Consider the following 10,154-nt stretch of genomic DNA (forward strand, 5'->3'; position numbering starts at 1 on the left):
TTGATTACAAGAACGCTGCACATTCTGTGGCATATCAATTGAAACGGTACGTGTTACACACAAAATACAAACTTACACAGAACACAAAGTTACACATGACTGTATGTGGGAGACTGACAGCAAGAAATTGGACTGGCATCAAATTTATACAGTAATATTCTTTAATATTCTTAATTTACATTGTGGTTTTAAAAAAGGTGCAGTTTTGTGCAATATAAAAACTATAGAAAATAGAAAAAAAATATATAAATAAAAAATCGAAGTAAAAGTGAAAATCCTGTGTATGCTATTACATAAATTAAATAGGTAGTTTTGATGTGCAAGTGTCCCGGACATTAACAGTACAGTAGTGTTCAATTGTTCATGAGTGTAATGGAGTTTGGATAAAAGCTTCTCTGTAGCCTGGTTGTTCGGGTCTTCATGTGGCTGAAGCATCGGCCTGATGGAAGGCACCGAAACAGGTGATGGCCAGGGTGAGACGGGTCAGTGATGATTTTCTCTGCACGCTTCCTGGTTCTGGAGGCATGCAGGTCCAGCAGTGTGGGCAGCTTTACACCGATGGTCCTCTCTGCAGACTTGATGATGCGCTGCAGTCTCTTGGTGTCATGTTTTGTGACAGCGCTTCCCCACACTGTGATGGATGTGGTGACGATGGACTCTATGATGGCTGTGTAGAACTGCACCATCAGCTCTTGGGGTAGGTTGAACTTCCTCAGCTGGTACAGGAAGTACATTCTCTGTTGAGCCCTCTTGATGATGGAGTTGATGTTGCTGTCCCACTTCAGGTCCTTGGAGATCGTTGTGCCCAGGAACTTGTAGGACTCCACAGCCATCACAGTCCTGTCTAGGATGGTAGATGGCAGGGTTGGGGGGCTCCTCCTGAAGTCCACGGTCATCTCCACTGTTTTAGCTGTGTTCAGCTCCAGATTGTTCTGACTGCTCCAGAGGATAACCTGATCAACTACCCGTCTATAAGCAGACTCATCACTGTCACTGATGAGACCAATGACTGTAGTGTCATCTGCAAACTTCAGGATTTTAACAGAGGAGTCCATGGAGGTACAGTCATTTGTGTACAGCGAGAAGAGCAGTGGGGAGAGTACACAACCCTGTGGGGCACCCGTGCTGATGGTTCGGGTCCCTGAAGTACACTTTCCCAGCCTCACCTGCTGTTTTCTGCCAGTAAGAAAGTCAGTTATCCACTGGCAGGTGGATTATTATTATTTTTTTTCAGAATGGTGATGGTGTTAGAGTGGCATGGACTCTCCTACCTCTTCCTCTGTTTTGTCCCCTCATTGGCTGTTCACCCTGTACACGGCCTTGTCTTTTCATTGAGAGACTTTGTGACATTGCAATGTTTTGTGTCTATATATGTTTGTCAACTGAAGGTTCATGAGATGTACCTCTGACCTATGGTTGAGAGCTGTTTGACCATTGGTTGATCTAAACCTTCACAAATTCCCCTTCTTAACTGAAAGCCAAGAGTCATCTGAGAACAATTTATGATAAATTACCAAAATTTACCAAAAAAGTTTCATAGAAATGTACAAATTATGCCTGAGAGATTATGACAACATGTTCAGCACTTTTGCATGTAATGCATGTAATGACCTAGGCAATGACCCAAAGCCTAAATGTTTTGGAGGGTAAGACAATTCAAAAGACAATCAGTATAACACATTTTGATAAACATGACATAAGCAATTGATAATGCAAAAAACAGCAGACCATTGTACATGACCATTTGCATGAATGTACAAAAGCATTTGCAAAATGTGAAACACAATGAGAAATGCTATTATGATCTGCACAAGTGACAAGGAGATGTGGATATTGAATGAACAGTTTTGAGAATTTAAATTCTGATCTGAGAAATGAACCAAATCGACTGAGAAAAACTGTAATAGTTAATGTCTGTTATCTATGCTGACTAAAGAACAGACACACTAAGCAAAGTTTGTTTTATGCACAATAGTAGTAGTAATAGTAGCAGTATTAGTATTATTACATATATATATATATATATATATATATATATATATATATATATATATACATATATACAGTGTATCACAAAAGTGAGTACACCCCTCACATTTCTGCAAATATTTTATTATATCTTTTCATGGGACAACACTATAGAAATAAAACTTGGATATAACTTAGAGTAGTCAGTGTACAACTTGTATAGCAGTGTAGATTTACTGTCTTCTGAAAATAACTCAACACACAGCCATTAATGTCTAACATGTGAACATGTCCAAATTGTGCCCAAAGTGTCAATATTTTGTGTGACCACCATTATTATCCAGCACTGCCTTAACCCTCCTGGGCATGGAATTCACCAGAGCTGCACAGGTTGCTACTGGAATCCTCTTCCACTCCTCCATGATGATATCACGGAGCTGGTGGATGTTAGACACCTTGAACTCCTCCACCTTCCACTTGAGGATGCGCCACAGGTGCTCAATTGGGTTTAGTCCATCACCTTTACCTTCAGCTTCCTCAGCAAGGCAGTTGTCATCTTGGAGGTTGTGTTTGGGGTCGTTATCCTGTTGGAAAACTGCCATGAGGCCCAGTTTTCGAAGGGAGGGGATCATGCTCTGTTTCAGAATGTCACAGTACATGTTGGAATTCATGTTTCCCTCAATGAACTGCAGCTCCCCACTGCCAGCAACACTCATGCAGCCCAAGACCATGATGCTACCACCACCATGCTTGACTGTAGGCAAGATACAGTTGTCTTGGTACTTCTCACCAGGGCGCCGCCACACATGCTGGACACCATCTGAGCCAAACAAGTTTATCTTGGTCTCGTCAGACCACAGGGCATTCCAGTAATCCATGTTCTTGGACTGCTTGTCTTCAGCAAACTGTTTGCGGGCTTTCTTGTGCGTCAGCTTCCTTCTGGGATGACGACCATGCAGACCGAGTTGATGCAGTGTGCGGCGTATGGTCTGAGCACTGACAGGCTGACCTCCCACGTCTTCAACCTCTGCAGCAATGCTGACAGCACTCATGTGTCTATTTTTTAAAGCCAACCTCTGGATATGACGCCGAACACGTGGACTCAACTTCTTTGGTCGACCCTGGCGAAGCCTGTTCCGAGTGGAACCTGTCCTGGAAAACCGCTGTATGACCTTGGCCACCATGCTGTAGCTCAGTTTCAGGGTGTTAGCAATCTTCTTATAGCCCAGGCCATCTTTGTGGAGAGCAACAATTCTATTTCTCACATCCTCAGAGAGTCATTTGCCATGAGGTGCCATGTTGAATATCCAGTGGCAAGTATGAGAGAATTGTACCCAAAACACCAAATTTAACAGCCCTGCTCCCCATTTACACCTGGGACCTTGACACATGACACCAGGGAGGGACAACGACACATTTGGGCACAATTTGGACACAATTTGGACATGTTCACTGTGGGGTGTACTCACTTATGTTGCCAGCTATTTATACATTAATGGCTGTGTGTTGAGTTATTTTCAGAAGACAGTAAATCTACACTGCTATACAAGCTGTACACTGACTACTCTAAGTTATATCCAAGTTTCATGTCTATAGTGTTGTCCCATGAAAAGATATAATGAAATATTTGCAGAAATGTGAGGGGTGTACTCACTTTTGTGATACACTGAGTGTATCACAAAAGTGAGTACACCCCTCACATTTCTGCAAATATTTCATTATATCTTTTCATAAGTGAGTACACCCCACAGTGAACATGTCCAAATTGTGCCCAAATGTGTCGTTGTCCCTCCCTGGTGTCATGTGTCAAGGTCCCAGGTGTAAATGGGGAGCAGGGCTGTTAAATTTGGTGTTTTGGGTACAATTCTCTCATACTGGCCACTGGATATTCAACATGGCACCTCATGGCAAAGAACTCTCTCAGGATGTGAGAAATAGAATTGTTGCTCTCCACAAAGATGGCCTGGGCTATAAGAAGATTGCTAACACCCTGAAACTGAGCTACAGCATGGTGGCCAAGGTCATACAGCGGTTTTCCAGGACAGGTTCCACTCGGAACAGGCTTCGCCAGGGTCGACCAAAGAAGTTGAGTCCACGTGTTCGGCGTCATATCCAGAGGTTGGCTTTAAAAAATAGACACATGAGTGCTGCCAGCATTGCTGCAGAGGTTGAAGACGTGGGAGGTCAGCCTGTCAGTGCTCAGACCATACGCCGCACACTGCATCAACTCGGTCTGCATGGTCGTCATCCCAGAAGGAAGCTGACGCACAAGAAAGCCAGCAAACAGTTTGCTGAAAACAAGCAGTCCAAGAACATGGATTACTGGAATGCCCTGTGGTCTGACGAGACCAAGATAAACTTGTTTGGCTCAGATGGTGTCCAGCATGTGTGGCGGCGCCCTGGTGAGAAGTACCAAGACAACTGTATCTTGCCTACAGTCAAGCATGGTGGTGGTAGCATCATGGTCTTGGGCTGCATGAGTGTTGCTGGCACTGGGGAACTGCAGTTCATTGAGGGAAACATGAATTCCAACATGTACTGTGACATTCTGAAACAGAGCATGATCCCCTCCCTTCGAAAACCGGGCCTCATGGCAGTTTTCCAACAGGATAATGACCCCAAACACAACCTCCAAGATGACAACTGCCTTGCTGAGGAAGCTGAAGGTAAAGGTGATGGACTAAACCCAATTGAGCACCTGTGGCGCATCCTCAAGTGGAAGGTGGAGGAGTTCAAGGTGTCTAACATCCACCAGCTCCGTGATGTCATCATGGAGGAGTGGAAGAGGATTCCAGTAGCAACCTGTGCAGCTCTGGTGAATTCCATGCCCAGGAGGGTTAAGGCAGTGATAATAATGGTGGTCACACAAAATATTGACACTTTGGGCACAATTTGGACATGTTCACTGTGGGGTGTACTCACTTATGTTGCCAGCCATTTAGACATTAATGGCTGTGTGTTGAGTTATTTTCAGAAGACAGTAAATCTACACTACTATACAAGTTGTACACTGACTACTCTAAGTTATATCCAAGTTTCATGTCTATAGTGTCGTCCCATGAAAAGATATAATAAAATATTTGCAGAAATGTGAGAGGTGTACTCACTTTTGTGATACACTGTATATATGTGTGTGTGTGTACTTAAGTATATTTATACACATGCATGTATGTTGATGTATATAAAGATATGGTTATATTGGCCCAATACTCGCCACTCTAACATTTTCATATTTAATCCATATTTAATTTGTACCATACACTGTATACTTGGAACTGCACCTCCCTGCACTTTTACTTTCATTCATTCATTTTTCAAATATATATTGTGTGTCTAGTGTGTATAATGCTACTGGGACTCAATAAAGTATCTATCTGTCTGTCTGTCTGTCTGTCTGTCTGTCTGTCTGTCTGTCTGTCTGTCTATCTATCTATCTATCTATCTATCTGTCTATCTATCTATCTGTCTGTATATCTGTCTGTCTATCTATCTATCTGTCTGTCTGTCTGTCTGTCTGTCTGTCTGTCTGTCTATCTATCTATCTATCTATCTATCTATTTTACTCAATTAAATTACTTAGAATTAATTACATGTGGTTTATAGCTTTAGTATAACAGATCTGGCAACTAGATCACTTTAATAGTTAATGTCTGTTATCTATGCTGACTAAAGAACAGACACACTAAGCAAAGTTTGTTTTATGCACAATAGTAGTAGTAATAGTAGCAGTATTAGTATTATTATTTACAAATCAGCACTACACTAAACAATGCATTGGAGTAAACAATCCAACATTCATGGTAAAATTAACCCAGCATTGGGTAAAAAAAGAACCTTAGAGTTGGGTTGTTGTAACAATCCAGCACAATGGTTAAATTGCATAAGTTGGGCTAAAATAACCCAGAGTGTGTTCTGTCCAATATTTATGTCCAGGTTGGGTTGTTTCCAGTCCAGTATTGTAATTTTGAGTGAGTGTAATTTTGCGCATATTTCGCAACTCTGATCATTAGGTCCTCAGTTTTTTTTTAATGATAAAAATCTGTAGCTGAAGCACGAAAATTTGCTGCCTTTATAATATTTAAATAAACCTTATCGGAAAGAATACAAGCGTGGATGGCATTTTGAAGGTAGCCTTTGATTTATTTGTGTCTGGGTGATAACGACACCTGCTGTTCAAACTAGTGAATTGCATCCAATAGACAGAATAGTGTGGTCATGTTTGTTTGTTTGTTTATTAGGATTTTAACGTCATGTTTAACACTTTTTGGTTACATACACTCAACCACAGAAACGGTAGTTACTCATTAAGATTCATCAGTTCACAAGGTTATGTCGAACACAGTCATGGACAATTTTGTATCTCACCTCACTTGCATGTCTTTGGACTGTGGGAGTAAACCGGAGCACCTGGAGGAAACCCACGCAGACACGGGGAGAACATGCAAACTCTACACAGAAAGGACCCGGACCACCCTACCTGGAGATCGAACCCAGGACCTTCTTGCTGTGAGGCAACAGTGCTTAAGTGACACTTAGCCACCGTGCAAGAACCATCAGAGCTGCACACTGTTAAGTGTAATTGCTGACAAGGAGTATCCGTATAACGATGGACTCTTACATTACTGGTTAGAACAAGCACATGGTATGCTATTATTTTTTCTTGTACAATTCATTGTTTTACAAGTTAATGTGAATTTAAGTTTCAAAAGTTGTGACTAAAGCCTTGTGGACACTCAGAAATGGCTATTATCCCACTGTAGTTGCACTTATTATATAATTCATAATTCACAGTGTTTGAAGCTTATTTCAAACAACAGTCAGATCATGTGTCTGTACAAGAAGAAAATTTTTGGTAGCAGTTATAGAAGCTCAAGAAATATCCATCAATGTTGTCACTTGTTGTCAATGTTGTTACCACCACAGCAGGAACCACAGCAAAAGAACTCTTTCTCAAAGCTCTGGTAACAACAAAACAGTGTAAAACAAAGAGACATAATTGGGTAAGTGATGACAAGCCAAGTAGACCAATATGTAGCAATTTCTTTGCAAATAATACATTTATTAAAACACTAATACAAGCTAGTAGATTTGTTTTTGTTGGCACTGGATGCCAATAAATATTAATACATAATAATTTCCATGAATTCGTGTTTTGTATACAAAGATGTTGTGGCTGTTAATAGAACCAAATCAAGTAATAGATTCCCAAAATTGGAAATGCACAGTCATCCAATTATTAAATCCTTGGTAAAAAGTGTATTTATCTCATGTACAATGTTTAACCACAGACCAAATAAAAGAAAAACAAAACTTTTGGCCAGTTTTAATTAAAATATGGGCGGCATGGTGGCTCGGTGGGTAGCACTCACAGCAAGAAGGTCCTGGGTTCTATCCCCAGGCGGGGCGGTCCAGGTCCTTTCTGCGTGGGTTTCCTCCGGGAGCTCCGGTTTCCTCCCACAGTCCAAAAACATGCAGTCAGGTTAATTGGAGACACTGAATTGCCCTATAGGTGAATGGGTGTGTGTATGTATTTGTGTCTGTCCTGTGATGGACTGGCACCCCGTCCAGGCTATTACTGTGTGCCTTGCACCCATTGAAAAGCTGGGATAGGCTCCAGCACCCCCCTGCGACCCTAATTGGATAAGCGGTTAGGACAGTGAGTGAGTGAGTGTAGGGAGCTCTGGGTAGAGGTAGTACCTTTGCTGTCTGGCAGCTGCACCCTCTGTAGAGCAGACATACATCACTGGTCCTCATCCACCTCCTAAATCTCTCCTGTGCTGGCTCCAAGCGCCACACCCTGGTACACCATTTCAGCTGGCGGAAAAAACCACGTGAGGGGCCCACGTTCACACCGCATCCCTGGGGGTATGATCCTCGGGATCGAGGTCACCGGCCAGGGTGGAGGAGCTCCACGTGAGCCAACGGGCAAGTGTATGAAGTAGATGGGGAAGCAGTCCTCTTTAGCCTATTACCTCAACCTGCCTAGGAGAGGGAAACTCCATGGTAAGACCTATGATCTGGGGGCCTCGCTTCCATCGTCTCAGGTCTTCTGGGCCATGGCAGATGAACCTCAGGTAAAAAGTGGTGGGGCCAGTCTGTGCACACCGCACTCCACCATAAAGCCCCATTGTGCATGGCATGAAGAATTCAGTCAGGCACACATTTGCAACCACTGCAGCCGAGTCTGCACGTCTCGAATCGGCAGCAAGCCTACAGTCGACGTGGACAACATCCTTCATAATAATATCTTCGTTCGCAAAGTTAAGTCAAGAGCCAAGAAAACATTTAAATATTTGATTTATTTTCAATAAACATTTCAGCATTTATTTCAAAAGATTGATGAAGGTGTGTCCATCACTAAATGTTACCTATACAAAGTAAAATAAAATTCTGTACAACTTAAAACAGTTAGTGCCTTATTAAATTAATGTCACAAAAAGAGAAAAGATGACCATCATTCAACTACACACCAATGGTAAACCATTTGTCAGAAGTGTCTTTATAGTTTAAAATATTATACACAATAAGATGTAACAAACAGTTAAACCAACTTTTTTTCAATATTAACAATAATAAAATAAAATGTCATTACATAACTTATATATTTTAAAGCTTCTTTCTGGATTGTTTCCTTTTTTTAAAAAGTGGTAATAATTAAAATAGTGAAAACAGCTTCAAAATTGGTAATTTACAACAGGTAGTGTAAAGTTTTACAAAGAGCCTTAAATGAAGTAGTGCTACATAAACTTTAAAGAACGAAAGTGAAGCAAAGTAATTAATGCTCATCCAAATACAGTATCAAGTCACTGGCATTTTAATAATAATGCACTTCACATACTGATCCAATGTAAATACATTCATTTCCAAATCATTTCTTCTGTACGACAATTTAAAAACCACTCTTTACCAAAATGCAAATAGAATAGAAAGCTTAAGGAAGACTCTTGGATAAATATACACCAATCAGCCATAACATTAAAACCACATCCTCGTTTCTACACTCATTGTCTATTTTATCAGCTCCACTTATCATATAGAAGCACTTTGTAGTTCTGTTTCTCTGCATGCTTTGTTACCCCCCTTTCATGCTGTTCTTTAATGGTCAGGACTCTCCCAGGACCACTACAGAGCAAGTATTATTTGGGTGGTGGATAATTCTACGCACTGCAGTGACACTGACATGGTGATGGTGTGTTAGTGTGTGTTGTGCAGTAGCGCTGCTGTGTCTGATCTAGGGCTGAAACGATTCCTCGAGTAACTCGAGTAAATCGATTACTAAAAATCATCGATTCAAATTTTTTGCATCGAGGAATCGTTTAATCCGCACAACCATATAGGTACAGCTCACGGTGTTTTACACGGACGACTTTCACTTTTGCGCAGCGTGTTTAACGCTGTGTGCAGGTGACGTGAAGAATCTGAGGGCTGCGTCCCAAATATCTTAAACATAAACAGAACTTAACAGGACTTAATCCGGGTTCTTTTTGCGGACAGTTTAATGAACACTACGTATTTGGACACGTTCGCCGCTCCTGCGAACTGAACGTATCAGTTTAGGACGCAGCCGAGATTTGATAGCGCGGACTGCAAAATATAGAGAGAAAATAGCGAACAGGAGGAGACTGGACAGAGAAAACCACAGAAAGTTTGAGATCATTTTAAGCTGATAAAACTAAAACTCAGTATAACATCCACACCATCAGAGCGTCGTGTTTACTTTACTCATGTTTACTGACTTTACTTCGTTTCAACCACCACAGGCTTTTATGAAGATTTAGGCAAACACACACACACACACACACACCAGATCTACCTCATCTAGAGACACAATCCTGACAGATTTTTATCCCCCTACAAACACCACAAAACCTCCCAACAAAATATTAAAGCTTTATGTTCTGCATGAGCTGTAGCTGAAACTTTGAGTTTTGAAAGTTGCACAAATTACAGGCTTATGTTCATGTATTTTTGTTTATTATTATTTATGACTTGATGACCTGATGTTTCAGGTTGCCTGTTTACATTTTAAAAGTAAATTGATTTATTTTTGATTTATTTATTTATTTTTGCATTTAAAAAATGTTAAACTGTCCTGTATGCAAGGAATACAAATGTACAGTTTGGTTTAAGAAACATGTCTTATTTAATCTAATATGTATTTGTTTTTGCTCTTTGTTAAAGCAAAA

Source organism: Trichomycterus rosablanca, chromosome 7, assembly GCF_030014385.1.
Source record: "Trichomycterus rosablanca isolate fTriRos1 chromosome 7, fTriRos1.hap1, whole genome shotgun sequence".
Lineage (NCBI taxonomy): Eukaryota > Metazoa > Chordata > Actinopteri > Siluriformes > Trichomycteridae > Trichomycterus > Trichomycterus rosablanca.